Here is a 26,828-nt window from a genome sequence, read left to right as displayed (position 1 = left end):
ACTTGCCACCCCCAGACGCACACACCCACACACACACATACACCGCGAATCCACCGCAACTACGATGCATGTTAAATTAATTATCCCGCGGTGAACATATGTTACCAAAGGAGGGACGTTTTAATTTCGAAAAAATCACAAAGATCATTAAGACGTTTTAGTACATTAATTGATTGATTTTCTATGGGTATAATGTGCAAAAATGAAATTTGACCTACATGCACACATGACAGTGCACCTAAATGGATTGCAAAAACACATGTGTCTCACTGGGTGCATGTTTACTCCCCGTGCAAAAAATTTCAAACATTGAGAATCTTGATATTTAAATTCTAGTACATCCAAAACTTATTTTTCATGAAACTTATCGTGTTGTCATATGGACACCAATGCAAAGTGGCATTGTACTTATTTTGTCAAATTTGAGACCAGTTTTGATGTAATCTTTATCTAATTACAAAAGGGAGATTATTAATAATTGGGAACCATATCCCAAACGGACTATTTATTCGAACCGTGACATGCTTCGGTTAAGCAATAAAGCGGCAGCATTAATCATCCAAATAGAAAAACAGTATACGTGCCACCGCGCGACCCGTGTGCCGTGCGAGCAGGCGTGAGTTGGCGGGACGCATGCGAGCAGTCCGCCGTGCAGGAAGACGGGGAGACGTGCGTGCAGGTGTGTGAATTGACAGAGGCGTTCTCGCTGCGTAGTGTCATCCTAGCTGTGTGAAACTTTGGTAGGCATGCCAGCAGTCTGGTGCGCAGGCTCACCGGGAGGTGAGCCATCGGTTTGACCGCCGCCCGCCTCTCTCCCACAACTCCATATTAATGGTGCGCCCGAGCGGCCGCACCCCCCATCCTCGCCACACACACAGAATCCTCTCTCTTCGCTTGCATCCTCGACGCCGCTGTCAGTCCTCAAAGCCGTCAGTGTATGAGGATGCCGCCGAAGCACCCCATCGGAGGGAGTGGCGACGCCGGGGCTGCTAAAGCACCCGAGCACGGCGTGGAGATGGACAAAGAGGTTGCCGTCACCGCCGGCGGGTTATCTCTGCACCCTGACATCGTCGACGGTGTTGAGCTTGCACAGCCAGAGGCGGAGTTCCACAACGACTCTAGTGACGACTCCGACGACCACTCCGGCGACGACTCCGACGACGACGGCTAGCTTGTTTGTCATCTATACCCATTTATGTGTCAAATAGATCATAGGCTTTCTCTGGTTACTCCTGCCTCCCCCTTTTTGGAATAGAAATCATATGGTTATGTTCTCCCAATCCATGAAATCTGAGTAAGTTTCGTTAGATCCGTGTAGTGTATTGATTGTTTGAATGGTACACATGATAAGTGATTAGTTGTTTCATCTGTGCAAATGATTTCTGCTAGTAATCCAACTAGGGTTAGTGTTCGTGTTAATAATTCCTAGCCAGGACTTGACAATTGATTTTGAATGGCCTACATATGTTTGTGCCATTATTTTCTTCAAGATTGGTCTGTACATAGACGACTGTGCTTAAAAATCGAACCATAATCTCTGGATATGTATAAATAAATAGCCATATATTCCTAATCCTACTTCACGCCATGTAATCATTGATTTGATGCCAAATTTGTTTTACTATTGGTATATGTGCTGTCTGACGATGTGGACAGTGAGGATGAAGATGGCCAGAGTAGGTACAAGAGGCAAATCCTGAGGGAGCTTTATGCGGGAATGCATAACAGGCATATTAGGACCTGGAACGGTGGCTATCGATGCCCATTTTGCAACCACAATCTTCATGACGCGTATCTAAGTGTTCTGGCGCATGCAAGAGGACGGACCGTTGGCTCCTTCAAGCAGAAGTATTCTCGGAGGGTGGCACACGACGCGTACGCCGAGTCCCTAGAGAAGCTTCAGGATCGTGGCGGCCTGTGAGATGAGATGTGGGATGGATCGAACTATGTAGGCTTGAGTATGCTTAATGATGGTTGAACTATGTACTTATGGTTGAATTATGCTTATGTTCGTGCACGCTTATTATCTATGTCTGAGTATGTTAAATATTTTTTCAAAATTACAAAGGGGGACCAATAAACCATGACGGAGGTAGTACGTCAATCACACATGGTTCCCAAAATTGGAACCGTGTGCAATGACTTTCATTTTGCCTGTTGCGTCAATGACACACGGTTCGCTCTAGCAAACCGTCGCCCCCAAAATTCTTTGTGGGACAGAAAACCCTCACCAGCCAATTCAAAAAAGAAAAAAGAAAACCCTCACCCAGCCCGCCACCCCCTCCAGTACGGTCCCCATTCACACCTGCACAAGCTCCTCTGTGTCTATGCCATGGCACCGCCTATCGCGGCGATAAACACTTAGCTCGACGAATGCCGCCGCCGCCAGGCTGCTGACAAAGCCCACCGCATATCGCCACTTCCGCTTGCCGCCTATCACCATCGACTTTCTCGACGCTGCTCGCGGTCGACCCAGCTCCACTCGGTTGGGGAATCTGCCGTACTTAGGGTTCTTTCTCATGGATGACAAGGTACCTAATTTAATGACATATTATCTCATTTCTTATCCCAGTTCATCTGCCTCCTTTAATCACCTGGCGGAAATCACCGTGAATTCATTTTTATTCGAGCTGATTTGAGGGTTTTCTTTCATTCATAGAATGTACAGTGCGCCGACACTTCAGGACCTTGCGACCTCCTCCAGAGATTCCATCTCACCGTACCAGATAACTTGAGGACGCACGCGGTATGTTCAATCTCACCCTAAATTGGTTAGCATGGCCTACTTTCTTGAACATATTCTAAATATTGCTACATTTGGATAAAAGGTGCCACATGCACCATATACGTCAAAGGGGATTTTCCCCATCTTCTTTCTATATTAGGAAAATTAATGATGTATTGTTCTTTCGATTACTCTCATATTCCCATGACATCATGTTTACCCTATCTATTTAATTATACATTTTTGACCTTCGATTTCAATTGCTGTACAGTTCTTTCAATTTGGGCCCATATTTGCATGTTACCATATTTTCTTTAACAATCCTACCATTTTCTGCAACACATCCCTTGCTATGCAACAGATTATGTAGTGCACAATTTTTCCCTTTACATAGATCAAGGCTCCACGGATGTCATACTGCACACAAACCATGGGTTTACAATCGTTGCTACTGTAAGACTTGATGAACGTGGTGACTCCTATTTTTGCACTGGATTTTGGAAAGAAATTTCTAAGTTTTATGTACTGAAAGTTGGCACTAAAATTGCACTGCACATAAAAGGGCCTGGTCATGAGATATATGCTAACTTCCCCGACAAAATCATACATCCAGACTTTGTTCGAAGTAAGTTTTCTTTTTAACTATCTACATGGTGACTTACCCAGCAATGTCAAATGAATTGTGTAGTATTTAAGCAACCAATTGTTATTCCCTTTTCTTACTATATTCCTACCTAATAACTTCTAGTTACCAATACACTTTTCTATTGCCCTGTTTTAACTAAATATGCCCTGTACTCCCATTTGTATCAGAAAGCGCCGCCGACAAGGAGACTCCAGAGGTGGAGAACGGGGCTGCCAACAAGCAGAGTCGGGGCAAGCTAGAACCGCAAGCAACTCCAGCAGGCCTAGACTTCATCAGCAGCCTCCCCGATGATATGTTGACAATCATCATCTCCCTCCTCCCAATCAAATATGGGGCGCGGACAACCGTCCTTTCCCGGCAGTGGCACCCCCTATGGAACTCCAGCCCTCTCGACCTCATCGACACCCACGAGCTCTGCCATGGCTATCGCAAAAGCTTGGATGCGTTCTCCAAGATCCTCGGCAGTCACCTTGGCCCAACCAGAGGCCTTAGAATGGGCAAGTTCGTTCCGACGGCAAGGACGAGCCAAGCTTGACGACTGGTTCCGATCCCCCGCCCTAGATCAACTCGAGGAGCTCACTTTTGATGATGGGCATATGCGGTCGCTGCCAACGTCCGCACTCCGCCTCGCGCCCATGCTGCGCGTCGCCAAGTTCAGGAACTACCATCCCCCCTAATGACGCGCCCGCTCTTATTCTACCACGACTGAAGCACCTCGAGCTTGTTGCCGTCTGCCTCTCAAACGGTGACATGGAGTGCCTGCTCCGTGGCTGTACTGCACTCGAGTACCTTCGCCTTCAGGCGATCAATGGGTTGAGTACCTTCCACATCACCTCCATGACTCTTCGGATTATTTATGTGTGTTGCTGGTGCGGCAGGAAGACATCACAATATGTGTACCACGGTATGGTCATTGAGGACACACCTGCACTTGAGAGATTACTTGTAGTTGATCAAGAAGGTCCAACAAGAATCAATGTCATTTCTACGCCGAAATTGACAGTGGTGGGCTACTCATCTCACAAATACTCCGAACTTGTTATCGGATCCACACCCGTTTAGGTACAACAGCCGCCTTCTACCTCTACTTCTACAAATTAACATTATTTCTAATTTTGAAGATGTTTCTTCGTCTGTCATTCAAAAAATAATTCAGACAAGCTTGACCCTGAAACTGCGCACAGTGAAGGTCTTGGCACTAGAATCTATCGGCCCCAACCTGGAGCAAGTTGTTAGTTTCCTGAGATGCTTTCCGTGCCGGGAGAAGCTATATATCGAGGTGATGTTCCTTTCCTGTTAAATGTTAACCATAAGGGAGTTCAATTTGTGACACCTTTTTCCTTGTTTACAATGACAATGTACTATGATTTCTGAAGGTTCTTTTGGAGGATTTCAGTACATACATGCCCCCCCATATTGGTTGCTTGATCCATATGGTTACAATCAATAAACATTTCTCCTTTGGATTCATCTGTACTAATTTTCTTAGGGAACTTTTCATCCACTCCAACCTCTTGTGAAGAAGGCTACATTTTTCTAGAATGTAATCAAATGCCCATGTTAATCATGTCAGATCAAAGATGGCATGTTAGTGCATTTTACAAATCCTGCAAACCAAATAGGCATGTAGTAATGTTCAAAACTGCATGTAGGCACTAACACGTTTTCTTCTTTTGCAGATAAGATTAGGCCCATTGGTGGATAATGTGATACAATATAATAATCACGTTGAATGCCTAGATCGGCATCTCTCAGAAATTAGTTTGAACTCCTACCGAGGGACCTTACCGGAGATTATATTCGCCAGGTTCTTTGTTCTCAGAGCAAGGGTGCTGAAGGAAATGAGGTTTGCCCTACATTTATTTCGCAAAAATGAATGGCTTGTTGATCAGCGCCTGCGCCCGTGGCAGAATGGAATAGGCTCCAAAAATGCTGAATTTCATTTTGGAACTTCAGATGACAGAGTAGTCAGAAGTCATCGTGTCAACCCCATACATGACTTCTCAGTGGCTGACCCCTTTTTAAAAATTGCGAGGTTTCGAAACCAGACTTAGAAGCGGTGATATTAGTTTGAACCTCTATGATATCCATGTTCAGCGGATCAGCGCGAGCATTTGCAGCTGATGAGCCGAATTTCATTTCTAATATTAGTTTGAACCTTGTAATCTTTGAATTTGAGCCATATAACTCTGGAATTTGAACCTTGTAATATTTCGAGCTTTTGTGGTACAATTGTTGAAATAGCATCGTATGAGACTCGTATATTGCTAGCACTATTTTGACCTTAATATGCAATGGTCTTAGATTTTATTAACCATTCTCGAATCTGTTTACCTTGTTGATCTCACAGCACACGATCTGTATAGCTAACTCGACTGCGATCTTTGACATTATTGCACACAGTTGGTTTCTTCCACCGTGTGCACTCTAGAGCGCAGAATTAATTATCGCACTCGAGTGTCCATCATCACCCTTCTGTGTAAATTTTACCTCATCGCCCACGGGTAAACTTATGACGGAAGTCATTCCACACACTTCGTTTTTACAAAGCCTTTTGCCAATAAACGCCCATGATTTGTCCCTCTTCTAGCCGGCACGTGGCCAAACTAGCCGGGCGGGAAGCTTGCACGGTAAATAGCGCGGTAGCACGGGAAACAAGCTCACCGACGGTACATTTGGCGCCTCTTCGAGCCCACGCGTGGGGTGCGGTGTTGTCAAGCGTGCACTAGAATACTCCGCTATGAACGCCGTGACAAGACGTGATGATTACAGGCCGGCCGCCCCCCATTTATTACAGCGTCCATTTAACCCTTGTGTCTCTTAAACCTTTCGATCACGCCCCACCATTGCAATAAGCACACCCACCATGAGAAATTCTTAGAGGGTATCCTCCATGGCTCCAATGGCGCTCCGAGCGGCTGCCGACGTCGAGCAGCAGTTCACCATGCGTGCCGTGGTGGACACCCATAGAAGGTTCATGGACCTCTTGGTGGTGTATACCAACGACCCGGTCTGGGTGGAGCACTCCATCCACATCATGGAGATGTTGCTTGCCGAGGAGAAGTACAAGGTGGTCGGGTTCGACCTCGAGTACACCCGCGCTCGTGCCGGGTCTCATCCCAAGGTCGCCGTCACCCAGATGTGCGTGCGCCACCACGTCCTTGTCTACCACTACTGCCTGGCCACAAGGCCTTGCGAGCGTTTCGCTAGGTTTGTCAACAACCCCCATTACATGTTCGCTACGGTGGACATCACCAATGATGTAAAGGTGCTCGAGAATTCGGGCATCGCCTGCCAGAATCTTGTCGACATCCAGCGCCAATACAAGATCTAGGGCAGCAAGGAGCATGAGAAGGACTCTATGGTTCACCTCGCCGAGGCCATCATCGACCCCTACTACAGAGACATGAAGGATTCGTGCAACAAAGGCAAGCGTGCCTGGCACTCGGCCTGGATGGACAAACTCGACAAAGCTCACGTCGTGTACGCGGCCAAGGAGGCACACACGAGCTACGACATATACAGGCGGATCGTTGACATGAGGAAGTGCCTCCTTCCCCAAAACGGCCAGGGATCCAGCCAGAAGCAGAGCAATGGCAAGCGTCGTTGCAACAATAAGTAGATGATTAGATCCTCATTTCTCCTACTTTAGTATGCATGTAATTGCTTATTTTGGTGTGTGGAAATGTTATGTATGTAGTCACTTGTGTAATTGTATGCTTAATTTGGTTATGCAATGCTGTCTTTTTAAGTATATATGTTGATGCTCTGTAGACAGAGCGTAGATGTTGTGCGGACAAAGAAAATCACATTGCGCACGGACTAAACAATGGAACCCGTCGATGATGTTTTCATCAATCACTCACAATTGTATACCAGCAATCGTTTGCTCACAACACACACGGCTTGTTAGCAGTAATCGTCTGTGTTGTTATTGGCCTTCGCACACGTTTCCGATTACAGACCTGTTTGCTGCGTATCACACACATCTTGATATATTGAACCATTTCTGTTCTCTTATCTCAATGCAAACAGTTCATCCGACTGAACCGCATGCCGTATATTGCACACACCTTGATCTGGCTGACCGTTTCTTTTGCGTTGCCTAATCACAAACAGTTCATCCGAGTGAACCGTAAGCCGTATGTCGCACACGCCTTCATCTGGCTGCCCGTTTCTTTTGTTCTTCCACATCGCAATTGAACTGAACCGTATGCCTAGCATCACACACGCAACTAAAATCTGAACCATGTTCGATGCATCCTCCATTGCAAACGTTTTGCACCTTTTTTACAGTTTTTTACACCACTGATTGTGATTATTGCATCGCACACAGTTTCGTCGAAGGGTCTCTTATTGTATTGTCGCGTTAGCAGCAATCTGCAGTAGTGAGTTCTAAGGTTGCGGATCATGTCAATAGACTCATCAAGGGTAGGATGCAAAGGATCAACATGGGGTGCACAAGGGCTAGTAATGTACTTGTTCAAATGATATTCATTGAAAATCACAAGCATCTCATTTTTCCACTCATGAAAGAACTCTCCATCAAGTATAGGCACTCTACGTCTAAGACTCCCCAACGTAGACTCATCCATCTTCCTCCAAAGGTGATTAAACCAAAGCAATGGAGACCAATGCTCTGATACCAATTGAAAGGATCGAGAAGAGATGTCTAGACGGGGGTGATTAGACCCTCAACAAACAAAAGTAGTAGTTTTTAATTACTTCAAGTTAAGATGGGGTTTTTAGCACAACTTTAAACATACACAATACATTTCAAGCAAGCATGGTAAGAGTATATGAGCAGCGGTAAGTAAAGCATGTACTTTGCAAGAAAGTAAAGGGATGGGATTGGAGTATGCAAATGCAATTGGAGACACGAAGAATTTTTTCGTGGTTTCGATAGGTGGTGCTATCATACATCCACGTTGATGGAGACATCAACCCATGAAGGGTAACGGTTGCGCGAGTCCACGGAGGGCTCCACCCATGAAGGGTCCACGAAGAAGCAACCTTGTCTATCCCACCATGGCCATCGCACATGAAGGACTTGCCTCACTTGGGTAGATCTTCACGAAGTAGGCGATCTCCTTGCCCTTACAAACTCCTTGGTTCAACTCCACAATCTTGACGGAGGCTCCCAAGTGACACCTAACCAATCTAGGAGACACCACTCTCCAAAAGGAAATAGATGGTGTGTTGATGATGAACTCCTTGCTCTTGTGCTTCAAATGATAGTCTCCCCAACACTCAACTCTCTCTCATAGATTTGGATTTGGTGGAAAGATGATTTGAGTAGAAAGCAACTTGGGGAAGGCTAGAGATCAAGATTCTTGTGGTTGGATTGGACTGTCTTGGTTTCAACACATGAGTAGGTGGTTCTCTCTCAGAAAATGAATGGTACAAGTGTAGGCACGTTCTGATGGCTCTCCTCAGGAATGAAGAATGGGTGGAGGGGTATATATAGCTGAGGGAGTCCTCGATTAAAGGGGTCCTAAGATGGTTAGGCTATGTGACGTGGGCCGGACTAATGGGCCGTGAAGGTACAATATAGAAGGCCTTTCCCCGTGTCCGGATGATGCTCTCCTTGGCGTGGATAGCAAGCTTGGCGGCTAGTCATATAGTTTCCTTTCTCTATAAACCGACTTTGTACAACCCTAGCCCTCTCCGGTGTCTATATAAATTGAAGGGTTTAGTCCGTAGAGGCGAACACAATCATAAAGGCTAGACATCTAGGGTTTAGCCATTACGATCTCGAGGTAGATCAACTCTTGTAACCCCTATACTCATCATAGTTAATCAAGTAGGAATTAGGGTATTACCTCCATTAAGAGGGCTCGAACCTGGGTAAACATCGTGTCCCCCGCGTCCTATTACCTTCGATCCACAAACGCATAGTTTGGGACCCCCTACCCGAGATCGGCCAGTTTTGACACCAACATTGGTGCCTTCATTTGAGAGTTCCTCTGTGTTGTCGATAGAAGGATGATGGCTTGCCTTGTCGTCAATGACAAAATCAGCTCTAGAAGGGCCCTAGTTCCTCGGCAGATCCTCCAGGTCGGCAGTTTCACCATGGGCGCCCGTCCGGCTGTTAATCCCAAGGCGGTCCCCCAGATTGCCAAAAATCATCTCCGCATCAACCCCGAAAGCATCGATAAGATGGATTCGCTAGATCGCATCGCAATCGTGGGGGTCGCAACAGATTATGATCTGATTGGGCTTAAACCCGATCAGAGGGAAATCAGGTCCCCACCTGTCACTCACCTGGTGACTGTCGTGGAAGGGCAAGTTGAGGATACCGCTCCTCCTATGCCAAAAACAAACTATGTTCGGATCTCCGAGCCTTGCGAGCCGGACACCCATCTTCGAGAAGAGACCATCTATCCTCCGAACATGGAATCAGGCATTGAGCCTAAAAACCCCAAGGACACTCCGGATCCTGGGCCAGTGAACTCAGAAATTTTTCAAAATCCGGATTCCACAGTGGGTCAGGGTTCAGATTTAAGCCCACCCGCCCACCACAATCAATATTCTCCAAGAAATTCCGGTCCCACGGACATATGCGATTTAATGTATATAGGGCAGCAACCTTAGGAAACATTCCATCACTTTTGGGCTAGATTCCTACTTGTTAAAAACAAGATTAAAGATTGTTGCGACGACGATGCTGTATCAGTCTTTTGCCGCAACTGTACGGATGAGGGGATCCTCAATGCCCTCAACCGACGCTGCATACTACACTTTACAGATTTGGCACACATAGTACAAAAGTATTGCACAATGGAAAGCGCCTGGAAAGCCCAGGCAGCTCGGTGGGAACCACCGGCCTTTAAGCCACACACCGGTCGGGCAAAAAGCATGCACCCTCGCGGGGCACCAGATCATCACTTCACGGACAAAAAAATTAAGCCCTTAACGGGACATAGAACCATCCTTGATGAATGGCTCGACAAGCCTTGTCAGATACACACGATGCCGAATTCCGAACCGACACATAGCCTTTGGGCATGTTGGATACTCTGGCAGGTGGCTAAGAGCGGTGAGGCCATCCTCACCAACACTACCCCAGAGAAGTACTCCTCGGAGGATAACGATCTCAATGTATTTACGGTCTTCGAGACCTTTTCTTCAAATAATTGGCATAAAAGGGTGCTCGCGACCTCGCCGAAGTCAACCAAGTAGCCGCAATCAATCCCTGGAATAACATGGCGATAACCTTCAACGCTGCTGACGAACCACGGGCCCGATCAGTCCGAGCACCAGACGCTTTAGTTCTAAACCCAGATGTGGATGGCTTTCGGCTCACCAAAGTGCTCATGGATGGGGGCAGCAGATTGAACCTCATCTATGAGGACACGCTCGACAAAATCAAAATGGACAAGAGCCGCATCGACCAAGGCAGTACAACCTTTCGAGGTATTATCCTTAGTCGAGAAGCGTGATGTTCGGGAAAAATAAAACTTGATGTGGTATTCGGCACGCCTGAGAACTACAGGTCCGAAGAGTTAATCTTCCAGGTGGCACCTTTCAACAGTGGATATCATGCCCTATTGGGGCGAGATGCATTCACACGCTTTCAAGCCATCCCTCATTACGGGTACATGAAGCTCAAAATGCCCTGGCCCAACGGAGTTATCACTATCGCCAGTGATCCGGACATAGCACTCCGCTCTGAAACAAAACCGCATCCCTGGCCGTCGCGGCACTATCCGAGGCCCTTGCAGCCGAGCAGCTCACCACTCTGCGTTCCACAGTGGATAGAGATGACGTAATCCTTGACAAAAGGCCTAAATCCACTTCTTTCAAACCAGCAGACGAAATAGTCAAATTCCAAGTTCACCCGACGGATCCTAATAAAACAGCAGCCAATGTTAGGTACGTTGAAGCAGGCTATATAGCGGCAGCGCCTTCTCTCCCAATCTGGAGATAAAGCGGCTCAAGGCTGCCGCTATATAGCCTGCTTCAACGTACCTAACTGGACGGATGCGGCAACAGCCGGGTTGGAAGAAATAAAAACTCTGCTAGCAAACAACCCAATCCTTGCCGCACCTAACATCGGCGAACCTATGCTACTGTATATATCTGTAACTCGCTAGGTGGTGAGCGCAGTACTCGTCGTCGAACCAGAAGAAGAGGGACATAAATTCCCACTCCAAAAACCCGTATACTACGTATCGGCGGTTCTCACACAATGCAAATCCCAATACCCACACTATCAAAAGATATTATATGCGGTTTTCATGGCATCTCGAAAGCTGCGACACTACTTTCAAGAGTGATCGATCACGGTGGCCTCCGAGGTACCACTCAATGACATCATAAACAATCGAGACGCCACCGGCCGCATTGCAAAATGGGCCATCGAGCTCCTGCCATTTGAAATAACGTACAAACCACGCCGAGCCATTAAATCTCAGGTGTTGGTCGACTTCGTCGCCGAATGGACAGAAGCCGGACTCCCTAAAGAGTACGGCACATACCCCAACTGGGTGATGTACTTCGATGGCTCTAAAATGTTAGCCGAATTGGGGGCCGGTGTCATCCTAACATCCCCTATAGGGGACACAGTCCGTTACGTATTGCAAATCATGTATACGGACTCCAATAACGCAGCCGAATATGAGGCACTCACATTTAGCCTTTCTTGCAACCATTTAGTTTCTAAATGCTTATGCCTCTTGCAATATCTATCTTCCCTATTTGGTATGTACTTGCAAACCCAATGCACTCCGCAAAAATTGACATGTTTATAGGAGACATTTTCATCATAACTAGTGCAATTATCATTAGTACTATGGATATTCAAGGAGTTCATACTAACAACATTGCAATCATGCTCATCATTCAAAGATTTAGTGCCAAACATTTTAATGCATTCTTCTTCTAACACTTTGGCACAATTTTCCTTTCCATCATACTCACGAAAGATATTAAAAAGATAAAGCATATGAGGTAAACTCAATTCCATTTTTTTGTAGTTTTCTTTTATAAACTAAACTAGTGCTGAAACAAGAAACAAAAAGATTTGATTGGAAGATCTAAAGATATACCTTTAAGCACTCACCTCCCTGGCAACGGCGCCAGAAAAGAGCTTAGTTGGCGGGGTGTGAGTGCCGCTTACCTAGCCTCCCCGGCAACGGCGCCAGAAAAGAGCTTGATGTCTACTACGCAACCTTCTCCTTGTAGACGTTGTTGGGCCTCCAAGTGCAGAGGTTTGTAGGACAGTAGCAAATTTCACTCAAGTGGATGACCTATGGTTTATCAATCCGTGGGAGGCGTAGGATGAAGATGGTCTGTCTCAAGCAACCCTGCAACCAAATAACAAAGAGTCTCTTGTGTCCCCAACACACACAATACAATGGTAAATTGTATAGGTGCACTAGTTCAGCGAAGAGATGGTGATACAAGTGCAATATGGATGGTAGATATAGGTTTTTGTAATCTGAAAATATAAAAACAGCAAGGTAACTAATGATAAAAGTGGTAACCAAATAACAAAGAGTCTCTTGTGTCCCCAACACACCCAATACAATGGTAAATTGTATAGGTGCACTAGTTCAGCGAAGAGATGGTGATACAAGTGCAATATGGATGGTAGATATAGGTTTTTGTAATCTGAAAAAATAAAAACAGCAAGGTAACTAATGATAAAAGTGAGCACAAACGGTATTGCAATGCTAGGAAACAAGGCCTAGGGTTCATACTTTCACTAGTGAAAGTTCTCTCAACAATAATAACATAATTGGATCATATAACTATCCCTCAACATGCAACAAAGAGTCACTCCAAAGTCACTAATAGCAGAGAACAAACGAAGAGATTATGGTAGGGTACGAAACCACCTCAAAGTTATTCTTTCTGCTCGATCTATTCAAGAGTCCGTAGTAAAATAACACGAAGCTATTCTTTCCGTTCAATCTATCATAGAGTTCGTACTAGAATAACACCTTAAGACACAAATCAACCAAAACCCTAATGTCACCTAGATACTCCAATGTCACCTCAAGTATCCGTGGGTATGATTATACGATATGCATCACACAATCTCAGATTCATCTATTTAAACCAATCACAAAGTACTTCAAAGAGTGCCCCAAAGTTTCTACCGGAGAGTCAAGACGAAAACGTGTGCCAACCCCTATGCATAGGTTCATGGGCGGAACCCGCAAGTTGATCACCAAAACATACATCAAGTGGATCACGTGATATCCCATTGTCACCACAGATAAGCACGACAAGACATACATCAAGTGTTCTCAAATCCTTAAAGACTCAATCCGATAAGATAACTTCAAAGGGAAAACTCAATCCATTACAAGAGAGTAGAGGGGGAGAAACATCATAAGATCCAACTATAATAGCAAAACTCGCGATACATCAAGATCGTATCACCTCAAGAACACGAGAGAGAGAGATCAAACACATAGCTACTGGTACATACCCTTAGCCCCGAGGGTGAACTACTCCCTCCTCGTCATGGAGAGAGCCAGGATGATGAAGATGCTACCGGTGAGGGATCCCCCCTCCGGCAGGGTGCCGGAACAGGGTCCTGATTGGTTTTTGGTGGCTACAGAGGCTTGCGGCGGTGGAACTCCCGATCTATTATGTTCCCCGAAGGTTTTAGGGTATATGGGAATATATAGGCGAAAGAAGTCAGTAAGGGGAGCCACGAGGGGCCCACGAGGGTGGAGGGTGCGCCCCCTGGCTTGTGCTCTCCTCGTTGGTCCCCTGACGTGCACTCCAAGTCTCCCGTATTGCTTTCTTTCAAAAAATAACTTTTCCGAAGGTTTCATTCCGTTTGGACTCCGTTTGATATTCCTTTTCAGCGAAACACTGAAACAAGGAGAAAAACATAAACTGGCACTGGGCTCTGGGTTAATAGGTTAGTCCCAAAAATAATATAAAAGTGTTTAATAAAGCCCATAAACATCCAAACAGATAATATAATAGCATGGAACAATAAAAAATTATAGATACGTTGGAGACGTATCACGGACATCCTTGCTCGAATGGGCGCTAAACGTGACCCCGTCCCGCCTAACACCTTCGTGGAAAGGCTCTTTAAGCCATCCGTGGTATGGCAGGACGAGAGCGGAAATACCAGTCTGGCGCCGATCACGCCCCCAGATGCCGAACACAATTCAGACATCATCGGGGGCTCGGGCACAAAACCAATGCCTTCCGCCCATGTAATCATGGCGGTAATCGCTCCATGGACCGAACCCTTCCTGGCCTACCTTAATAGGCGGGAGCTCCCTGAGGACCAGAATGAGGCTCGTTGCATCGTTCGACGCTCGAAAGCCTACAAGGTTCATGAAGGAGAACTCTACAAGAAAAGTACTACCGGAGTCCTTCAAAGTTGTATCTCCGAAGAGGAGAGGCGGCAGCTCTTGGCCGAAATCCATGCTGGTCTTGGTGGCCACCACACCGCAGCTCGGCCCCTTGTAAGTAAGGCCTTCCGTACTGGTTTTTTCTGGCCCACGACCCGAGCAGATGCACAGGCCCTCGTCCAACGTTGTGTCGGATGCCAGCTTTTCGCTAATCAAAGCCATATGCCGCCTACCGCCCTATGAACAATCCCCATTACTTGGCCTTTTGCGTTCTGGGGGCTGGACATGGTCGGACCCCTTAAAGGGGGAAGCCATAAGAAAAAATACTTGCTGGTTATGGTAGATAAATTCACTAAGTGGATAGAAGCCAAACCAGTTAAAACGGCTGAAGCTAGACCAGTGATAGATTTCATATCCGGTGTTGTACACCGTTATAGTGTCCCACATAGCATCATCACTGACAACGGCTCTAACTTTACAGCCGACGAGGTAAAAACTTGGTGTGCTAATCTGGGCATCAAACTAGATTACGCCTCCATATATTACCCTCAAACAAATGGTCAAGTCGAACAGGACAATGGCCTGATAATGAGCGGCATTATACCCAGACTAGTGCGATCCTTAAAGGAGTCGGATAAACATTGGGTTGAGGAGCTCGACTCCGTACTCTGGGGTCTACGGACCACACCGAATCGCACGACCGGATACACACCGTTCTTCATGGTGTACGGCGTAGAGGTTGTCTTGCCCTCCGATATTATTCATGACTCACCTCGAGTGCGCATGTAGGAGGAGAGAGAGGCCGAGCTCGATCGGCAGGACGACTTAGACGGCCTGGAGGAGGAGCGCGACGTCACAAAAGCCCGTTCCGCATTCTATCAACAACAAGCTCAAAGATACCAAAGCAGAGAAGTGCGGGCTAAGACTTATAATGTCGGTGAACTCGTTCTACGCCTACCAGAGAAGAAAAAGGACAAGCTCAAGCCCAAGTGGGAGGGTCCCTTCATTATGGATGAAGTTCTCACTGGAAGAGCCTATCGCCTTCGCAATGCATCGGACAAACGCTTGGAGCCGAACCCATGGAACGGTGCCAGACTCCAAAGATTCTACGTCTAAGTCCGGACACATTGTTCGTTACCTTTTTCTCCTTTTTCTTTTTTCCCTTTTTCTTTTTGTTTCTTTTACGACTTCTAGTGTGTGTTCGGGTAAGCCGCACACTTGAGGGGTACACATCCTTAAATGTACATACCCCACCATAACCGGGGGCTTCCTTCAATAGAAGCCTAGTATTATTTCAAGCATAAAGCTCACCATATATATGTGTATTGTTTACTCATATACGTCTTGTCTTCGCCATTATAAGCATCTCTATGACTTAAGTTTTTGCCAAGCTGGGTTGCCTGGCTCCTGTGCTTATGCCCTACTTTCCCGCTTGTTCGGCTAGGGCATAAAGGGAGCACCTCTGCGATTGTTACAACCGGGTCATTCGGGCATGTACCTCAGACGGGTGAAGCCGAAAGCTAGCGTTCTTAAGGGAATAATTGGTCGGCGGACAAAATGACGAACTACCTTCGTAGCAATATAAACTACCAAAAATACAAAGACTCCTGTGATTCTTTCGCACCACAGCTTAGTCATGCATAAACGCATGCCGACCCAGGGAGAGGAACCCTTAACGGAACTATTCTTCCTGGAAGATGTTTCTTACATTCAAAAGTAATATAACATAACTCCCCGAATACAGCTTGTTTGTCAATCATTATGACCGGATCGCCTGTTTTCCGAACGTACTTGGTGTTTTCCACCGGTATAGTATTCGGAAACACTCCACCCTTGGGTTTCGGAGGCTGAAGCGGAAAGTCTGCCATGACAATCTTTTAAAATTCGGCCAGAGATAAGTTTGCTGATAAAGTGTATTGTCACATAAAATCGCACGCCTACTCTTTATCTATGCCATCTATCAGGCTGTCTAGTTTACAGTCTTGCTGTGAAAATTTGGCGGCTATCTTTACTTGATCATACACCAAGATAACCGGAATTTCTTGTCCGTCCGGTCCCCGAGGTCCGACCCGGGCCATATGATTCGGATCAAGTCTGGTATACCATGTTTTCACCATGGGCCAGGCCTCTCGTGCACCCTCTCGACATGCCGATGCCTTCCACAACTCAAAACGAAGATGACCTCCTCTGAACAGCTCTGCGAGCTGCCCCATTAGTCCCGGAGGAGAATCGGATGGCCATAAAGCCTTAGCCATATTCCTCATTGCTTTCCGAGCTCGCTCATGCACTTTGGATAACAGTTGTAGTAAGTCGCCTTGAAATCCGAACACTTCTCCTTCAGGCCGCCTAGTTAACAAACCTACAAGAACAAATCTTGTAAAAATTCTCCATCAAGGGATCTTATGAAGGTAAGGTTCAGGACATACTAAATATGCCGCCTTTCAGCTTTTGGTTCTCCTTCAAAGCATCCGACAGTTGGGCTCTTCTGTCCTTTAGCTCCTCGGCTTGCTTGATGTTGGTATCATGTAGTTTGTTCTTCTTATTAATGGTCCATGTTAATACACGTTGACCAGCAGCTTCTTGCCCTTCGGGATGTTGCTTGTCCGCCTGAGCGGCCTTTAGCCTCTCCTCCAACTGATCTGCCGATCCTGCTGCCGTAAATAAAAAAATGAATATTTAAAAATCCTTGTAAGCACAGGATCGTATTTTCCAGACACTGTTGTGCTTACCATCCGAAGCCTTCTGGGATTTCTTCAAATCTTCTAGTTCGGCAGTGGCAACAGCTAGCTTGGTCCGACATTCTTCAAGCTCCTAAGACAGCGTGTTATTTTTCGCCGTGAGTACCTGATAACATTAAATGACCCTTAAATCGGTTGGGTCAACTGCTTCAAGTCTCGGGGGCTACTGGCATATGATTATTGAATCCACACTAAGTTTTTACCCGCATATCTTTTGAAAGTTGGTGAGTGGCTCCGGCAAGTCCATCCCGAGCAGCTCGGATGTATGCATCCGCTGAGCTGAGGGCATTGAATGCCTCTTTCGGTGAAACTTGGGTCGCGCATGGCCTCTTTCCTCCGCCGATGATTCATCGCGCTCTCCACTTCGAAATTGGTGACGGATACATTATCTGAATCCTCTTGGAGATGACAATCCGACATTTTACCCGTATCGACCCTAGTCCTTATGGCAGGGTCTGGGGCTGGATTGGTCTATGCACGGCCGGCGAGGTCCCCGGATATAGTCCGGCGTTTGCTCTTCCTGCGAGATAGCCCAAAGAAAAATGTCACGATTCGATCTGTCCACCGGGTACGTGTTAAAAACTATACCTCTTCGATGACAGCGAGGGCTCAGTAGTATCACCAGACTCGCCCCGCGCAGGTGTCGCCTTCTTAGAAGACACCTTTGATACAGCTCGGCGAGACAAGCGTCGCCCCTTTGGAGCACGAGACAGTGCGGTGGGTGAGGCACAATGTGAAAACTCTTTTGGAGGAGACGTCTCCTGGGTACTTTACATGGGAGGAACGGAGAAGGCCGGGGTAATCGGTTGTAATGGCTACTTCCGTGCCGTCATAGCTCGCCTGATAAAAAACTCCCTCCTTAAGATCTATAAATATGTCCGGATCTTCTTCATATCCGGGATCTAAGTCCCGAATATGGTCCTCTGGCTGCGTAGCAGGGCTGTAGATCCCCTCGATGATCTTTCTCCATTCCTGTCAAAAAGCAGCCAGATTAAATTCGGCTAGCATAGATCCTGGAGAAAGGTTGAGTAAAGCCAATAATTGAAAAACTCACCCAGGGGATGGGGTTGTACATGGAAAAGCCTTCCCGACATGTTAAATGAGCGAAGTCTTCATTCTCCCCTTTGTACAGATCAACTAAGATGGCGGCCATGGTGGAAAAATTATCTGGACCTTTGCGTAGACAACGGGACGCATCGTCCTCTCCATTATAATTCCACGTGGGGAGACCTCTAGATTGGAGCGGCTGAACGCATCGGGTTGCGGAAATTGCCATTACCTCAATTATAGACAGCCTGGAGTTGGCAAGTACTCTGATCTTGCTTGCTAGCCTCGAAACCTCCGCACTATCTTCTTCGAGGCTTAGGGGACGCCAGCTGGCGTGCTTCTTTAAAGGAGCGCTGGAGAATTCGGGAAGACCGCGACGGATTGGGTCCGGAAGAATGACGTCTTCAATATAAAACCACTCCGAGGGCCACTCTTCGGATGCCTTCTTCGGATGCCTTCTTCGGAGTGCCGGATAGGTATCCAGTCCCGGCTATGCACCATACTTCAGCGCCGCCCACCTTGAATATGGATCCCTTTGGGGAGCGGGGGACAAGGCAGAAAAATTTCCGCCATAGCTCGAAATGGGCCTCGCAGCCTAGGAATAGCTCGCAAAGAGCAACGAAGCCCGCGATATGCAGGATGGAGCCCGGCGTCAGATTGTGCAGTTGAAGGCCGTAATACTCCGGTAGACCTCTGAGGAAAGGATGAATAGGAAATCCTGCGCCTCTCAATTGGAAGGAAACAAAGCACACCCGCTCCTCTTTAGAAGGATTGGGGAAATTCTCCGCCAAGGCTTCGCCGTCGATGGAAGTTACTCCAGCCCGAACGGAGACTAGATCCGCGGGAGGAAGGTACCCCTGCATCTGAAGTTTGCTCAGATGGGCATGGGATACCGAACAACTTTCCCAGTTGCCTTTTTGAGGGTCATTGGGGCGCGAGGAGGAGCTAGGAGCGTTAGCCATGTGTGGGCGATTTCCTATGGCAAGCTCTAAGGATTTCCGCATGGTGGGGAATGGTTGCTGAGATCCAATCTCTTTATATAGGCGCCTTTCCCGCCTGGTCGAGGGGTTATTTGTAAAAACACCTAGACTGTTCACATTCATTTGACATGTGGAAGCCGAGGCGACGGCAGTGAAGAAACGGTATTTAATGGGCAGCCGAACTATCCTCAATCTGAAGTACAATGGAGAACCCGCCTTGTAAAGCCGAAGACATAAAGCCGGATACTACATCATCATTGAAGGCAAGTTCGGGGGCTACTGAGGGAGTCCTGGATTAAGGGGTCCTCGGATGGTCAGACTATGTGACGTGGGCCGGACTAATGGGCCGTGAAGGTACAAGATAGAAGGCATTTCCCCGTGTCCGGATGGGGCTCTCCTTGGCGTGGATAAGAAGCTCGGCGGCTAGTCGTATAGTTTCCATTTTCTGTAAACCGACTTTGTACAACCCTGGCCCTCTCCGGTGTCTATATAAACCGGAGGGTTTAGTCCGTAGAGGCGAACACAATCATACAGGCTAGACATCTAGGGTTTAGCCATTATGATCTCGAGGTAGATCAACTCTTGTAACCCCTATACTCATCATAGTTAATCAAGCAGGAAGTAGGGTATTACCTCCATTAAGAGGGCCCGAACCTTGGTAAACATCGTGTCCCCCGCCTCCTGTTACCTTCGATCCACAGACGCATAGTTCGGGCCCCCTACCCGAGATCGGCCGGTTTTGACACCGACAATAGCCTCCAAACAAAATCTATCCATTCCACACAATTTACCAAGCTCGGTGGGACCGAATCATGAAACTCGGTCAGACCGGTTTAGTTCAAAATGAGAACGTTAGGCTTTTCGGTGGGACCGATATGATCAACTCGGTGGGACCGATGTGCTAGGGTTAGGGTAAAACCTCAACTCGATTTGACTGATTACACAAACTCGGTGAGACCGATTTTGGTAAGAAGCAAAACAGAGAGTTGGTCATGCAAACTTGGTGGGACCGATTGCATATCTCGGTGAGACCGAAATGATTGCAACAGGCAGCAGAGAGTTTGCACGCCCATCTCGGTGAGACCGAGATCCCGTCGGTGAGACCGAACTGATTAGGGTTTCTGGCAGTGGCTATGTCAAGTAAACTCGGTGGCGCCGGATAGATCAAATCAGTGTGGCCGAGTTTGACTTTTGGTTTGGGACATATGTGGAAATGAGAAAGTGGTTGAGGGCTTTGGAGCATATCACTAAGCACTTTGAGCAAGCAAGCCATTAAGCAACACCTCATCCCCTTTTAATAGTATTGGATTTCCTATGGACTCAATGTGATCTTGGATCACTAAAATGGAAATGTAGAGTCTTGAGCTTTTGAGCTTTTGCCAATCTTCTGTCCTTAGCATCTTGAAGGGGTTCCACATCCTCTTGTCCATGCCACTCCACTGTTGAACTCACCTGAAATATACTAGGTGAAAATATTAGTCCAACAAGAGATATATTGACATTAATTACCAAAATCACCTAGGGAGCACTTGTGCTTTGACCAATGCACCCCAAGGTAATATTCAAGGACAACCAAGCATCTAAGCTTGGGGATGCCCCGGATGGCATCCTCTCTTTCGTCTTCGTCTATCGATAAATTTACTTGAGGCTATATTTTTATTCACCACATGATATGGGTTTTGCTTGGAGCGTCTTGTATGATATGAGTCTTTGCTTTTTAGTTTGCCACAATCATCCTTGCTGTACACACCTTTTGAGAGGGACACACATGAATTGTGAATTTATTAGAATACTCTATGTGCTTCACTTATATCTTTTGAGCTAGGCAATTTGCTCTAGTACTTCACTTATATCTTTTTTAGAGCACAGTGGTGGCTTTATTTTATACAAATTGTTGAACTCTCATGCTTCACTTATATTATTTCGAGAATCTCTAAACAGCATGGTAATTTGCTTTGGTTATGAATTTAGTCCTAATATGATGGGCATCCAAGAGAGATATAATAAAAACTTTCATATAAAGAGCGTTGAATGCTATGTGAAGTTTGATTCCTTATGATTGTTTTGAGATATGAAGATGGTGATATTAGAGTCATGCTAGTGAGTAATTGTGGATTGGTAGAAATACTTGTGTTAAAGTTTGTGATTCCCGTGGCATGCACGTATGGTGAACCGTTATGTGATGAAGTCGGAGCATGATTTATTTATTGATTGTCTAATGAGTGGCGGTCGGGGACGAGCGATGGTCTTTTCCTACCAATCTATCCCCCTAGGAGCATGCGTGTAGTACTTTGTTTTGACGACTAATAGATTTTTGCAATAAGTATGTGAGTTCTTTATGACTAATGTTGAGTCCGTGGATTATACGCACTCTCGCCCTTCCACCATTGCTAACCTCTCTAGCACCGCGCAACTTTCGCCGGTGCATTAAACCCACCATATACCCTTCCTCAAAACATCCACCATACCTAACTATTATGGCATTTCCATGGCCATTTCGAGATATATTGCCATGCAACTTCCACCGTTCCGTTTTATTATGACACGCACCATCATTGTCATATTGCTTTGCATGATCATAAGATAGCTAGCTTGATGTTTTGATGTTATTGCTATGCTAGATCATTGCACATCCCTGTACACCGCCGGAGGCATTTATATAGAGTCATACATTGTTCTACGTATCGAGTTGTAATTCTTGAGTTGTAAGTAAATAAAAGTGTGATGATCATCATTATTAGAGCATTGTCCCATGTGAGGAAAGGATGATGGAAGCTATGATTCCCTAACAAGTTGGGATGAGTCTCCGAACTTTATAAAAAATAATGAGGCCAAAGAATCCCACAAAAAATAAAAGAGGCCAAAGAAGCCCACAAAAAATGAGAGAAAAGAGAGAAGGGACAATGTTACTATTCTTTTTCCACACTTGTGCTTCAAAGTGGCACCATGATCATCATGATAGAGAGTCTCCTATATTGTCACTTCCATATACTACTGGGAATTTTTCGTTTTATAACTTGGCTTGTGTATTCCAATGAGGGTCTTCCTCAATTGCCCTAGGTCTTCATGAGCAAGCGAGTTGGATGTAGAACCCACTTAGTTTCTTTTTTAGCTTTATACACTTATAGATCTAGTGCATCTGTTGCATGGCAATCCCTACTCACTCACATTGATATCTATTGATGGTTATCACCATAGCCCATTGATACGCCTAGTTGATGTGATACTATCTCCTTCTTTTTGTCTTCTCCACAACCACCATATTCTATTCCACCTATAGAGCTATATCCATGGCTCACGCTCGTGTATTGCGTGAGAGTTGAAAAGGTTTGAAAACATAAAAAGTATGAAACAATTGCTTGGCTTGTCATCGGGGTTGTGCATGATTTAATACTTTGTGTGATGAACATGGAGCATATCCAGACTATATGGTTTTGTAGGGATAACTTTCTTTGGCCATATTATTTTGAGAAAACATGATTTCTTTATTAGTATGCTTGAAGTATTATTGTTTTTATGTCAATATTAAACTTTTGTTTTGAATCTTATGGATCTGAATATTCATGCCAAAATAAAGAAAATTGCATGGATAATTATGTTAGGTAGCATTCCACATCAAAAAATTTGTTTTTACCATTTACCTACTTGAGGACGAGCAGGAATTAAGCTTGGGGATGCTTGATACGTCTCCAACATATCTATAATTTTTGATTGTTCCATGCTATTATATTATCAATTTTAGATGTTTTATATGGATTAATATGCTATTTTATATTATTTCTGGGACTAACTTATTAACCTAGATCCCAGTGCCATTTTCTTTTTTCCCTTGTTTTTAAGTTTTACAGAAAAGGAATATCAAACGGATTCCAAACAGAATAAACCTTTCGCGATGATTTTTCTTGGACCAGAAGACACACGTAGGACTTGGAGATGAAGTCAGAAGAGTCCCGAGGAGGCCACAAGCCTTCAGGGCGCGACCTAGCGGGGGCCCTGGCTTGTGGGCCCCTCGGAGCTCTTCCAACCCTAGTTCTTGGCCTATACATTCCCAAATATTCCCAAACGACCAGAAGCATCCACGAAAATACTGTTCCGCCGCCATAACCTTCTGTTCCTGTGAGAACCCATCTTGGGGCCTTTTCCGGCATCCTGCCGGAGGGGGATTCGATCACGAAGGGCATCTACATCAACTCTATTGCCCCTCCGATGAAGCGTGAGTAGTTTACCACAGACCTACGGGTCCATAGCTAGTAGCTAGATTGCTTCTTCTCTCTCTTTGATCTTCAATACAGTGTTGTTCTCGATGTTCTTGGAGATCTGTCCGATGTAATCTTCTTTTGTGGTGTGTTTGTCGAGATCGACGAATTGTGGATTTATGATCAGATTATCTATGAATCTTCTCTGAATTCTTATATATGCATGATTTAACATCTTTGTGTTTCTCTTCAAATCATCGGTTTGGTTTGGCCAACTAGATTGTTTTTTTTGCAGTGGGAGAGTTGCTTAGTTTTGGGTTCAATCTTGCGGTGTCCTCACCCAGTGACAAAGTAGGGGTAGCGAGGCACGTATATGTATTTCTTGCCATCAAGGGTAAAAACATGGGGTTTTCATCATATTGCTTGAGTTTATCCCTCTACATCATGTCATCTTGCTGAAGGCATTACTCCGTTCTTATGAACGTAATACTCTAGATGCATGCTGGATAGCGGTCGATGTGTGGAATAATAGTAGTAGATGCAGACAGGAGTCGGTCTACTAGACACAGACGTGATGCCTATATTCATAATCATTGCCTTGGATATTGTCATAACTTTGCGCTTTTCTATCAATTGCTCGACAGTAATTTGTTCACCCACTGTATTATTTACCTTCAAGAGAGAAGCGCCTAGTGAAACCTATGGCCACCGGGTCTATTTTCCATCATATATTTTCAGATATATATACCAAAAATACCAAAAATATCTCACTGCAATTTATTTACTTTTATTTTGTTTTACGTTTTAGTGATCTTTAATATCTATCTCTATCAGATCTCACCTTTGCAACTGACCGAGAAGGGATTGACAACCCCTTTCTCGTGTTGGGTGCAAGTGTTTGATTGTTTGTGCAGGTGTATAGATTGGGGACTTGCTTGTTTCTCCTACTGGATTGATACCTTGGTTCTCAACTGAGGGAAATACTTATCTCTACTTTGCTGCATCACCCTTTCCTCTTCAAGGGAAAAACCAACGCAAGCTCAAGAAGTAGCAAGTAGCGGTGGCGGAGCGTGTGGTGGGTGTTGTGTGCACACCCAACATGGAGGCCACACGCACTACACCATGACGGGGACTGCACCGCCGCCGTGGTGTAGCCTCCCAGCTGGAGCTCTCCACTGATGACGGCAGAGTGGCTGAGCGACAACGACGGACCGGTGCCATTGGCAATTGTTGGAGAAGCTAAAGATAAGCTACAGGGAGGGAGGGGAAAATGTGATGCAGAACTCGCCGGTTGTAAGGGTTTATATAGCGGGCCGGTAAGCATTGGGATTTTGGGGGATTTCGCCAAGTCGGGCAAGAAGCTTGCATGGCTATCCAGGGGAACCTGCGCGGTTGCACGGGAACAGGCTCACTGACGATTCATTGGCGCCACTTCGAGCCATCGTTTGGCCAAAAGAACGCAAGCGCGGTGCTCAAGCTTGCGCTCGAAGCCGTCTGCGGCAGCGGGGTGACAAGACGTGCGAGAGGAGGACAAAACGACATGTACACATACAGTTAATAAAAAATGTTTGCAATTTTATTACCTACTACCGTCATCCTGGTTTATAAGCCCTCTCTGCATTTTTGTGCCAAATTTTGACTGGAGATTTAACTAATAAAATACGAATGCTTGTCACCAAAGATTATATTGTTAGGTTCATATTTCAACATAGTTTCCAATTATATTATTTTTTATAACATGCATTAATATTTTGTTAGTAAAATTTAAGGTCAAAATATGGCATAGAATATAAAGGGGGCTAATAAACCAAGACGGAGGTAGTAGCACACGGCCGTGATAACCCACAAGTATAGGGGATCGTTTGTAGCCTTCTTCAATAAATAAGAGTGTCGAACCCAACGAGGAGATAAAGGTTGAACAAATATTCCCTCAAGTTCTATCGACCACCGATACAACTCTATGCACACTTGACATTTGCTTTACCTAAAACAAGTATGAAACTATTTTGCAAGGATAAACTACGAGTACTTTGCGAGAATAAAACTATGAATAAATTGCAAGGTAATAAAAGTGGATAGCTTTTGCCAACAAGAAAGTTATTTTTCCCTAGGCAATCTATAACAAATACCGGTAATCATTCTTATAATTCTATATGATGGAGAGGCATGAGCTAACATACTTTCTCTACTTGGATCATATGCACTTATGATTGGACCCCTAGCAAGCATCCGCAACTACTAAAGATCATTAAGGTCGTGAAACCCAACCATAGCATTAAGTATCAAGTCCTCTTTACTCCCATACGCCATAACCTACTTATCCGCGTTTAGGCTGTTGTCATCCCCCGCAACACTGACAATAAGCAAACCATGAACATATTGCAACACCCTACAGCGGGGGCCCCTCATGTTTACGCGATACGGAGGGCACTGTAGGACACCACCATAAATAGAATATACAATCATACCAACCAAGATCACGATTAACCCATAGGACAAAACAGATCTACTCAAACATCATAGGATAGCCAAATATCATTGGGAAATAATATATGGAGTTGCGCACCATGTTTAAGTAGAGATTACAGCGGGGAGAAGGGGTGTTACACCGATGCATAGAGGGGGAGAGAGTTGGTGTTGACAGTAGCAAGATTGTTGATGTAGATCGTCGTCGCGATCCTAGCTCCGGCGGCACTCCAGCGCTACCGGGAGAGAGGGGGAGAGAGCTGTCGGTGTCAAAACCGGCGGATCTCGGGTAGGGGGTCCCGAACTGTGTGTCTAAGGTCGATGGTAACAGGAGACAGGGGACACGATGTTTACCCAGGTTCGGGCCCTCTCTATGGAGGTAATACCCTACTTCCCGCTTGATTGATCTTGATGAATATGAGTATTACAAGAGTTGATCTACCACGGGATCGTAATAGCTAAACCCTAGAAGTCTAGCCTGTATGACTATGGTAATGAGTCTCTCCTTTCCGGACTAAGTCCTCCGGTTTATATAGGCACCGGGAGGATCTAGGGTTACACAAGGTCGGTTACAAAGGAAAATAATCCACATATTCGGTCGCCAAGCTTGCCTTCCACGCCAAGGAGAGTCCCATCCAGACACGGGTGCAGTCTTCGGCCTTCGTATCTTCACAGCCCATCAGTCCGGCCCATGGCTATC

The sequence above is a fragment of the Triticum aestivum genome, chromosome 2D (genome assembly GCF_018294505.1).
Source record: "Triticum aestivum cultivar Chinese Spring chromosome 2D, IWGSC CS RefSeq v2.1, whole genome shotgun sequence".
In the NCBI taxonomy this organism is placed as follows: domain Eukaryota; kingdom Viridiplantae; phylum Streptophyta; class Magnoliopsida; order Poales; family Poaceae; genus Triticum; species Triticum aestivum.
This window is presented reverse-complemented; position numbering follows the sequence as displayed.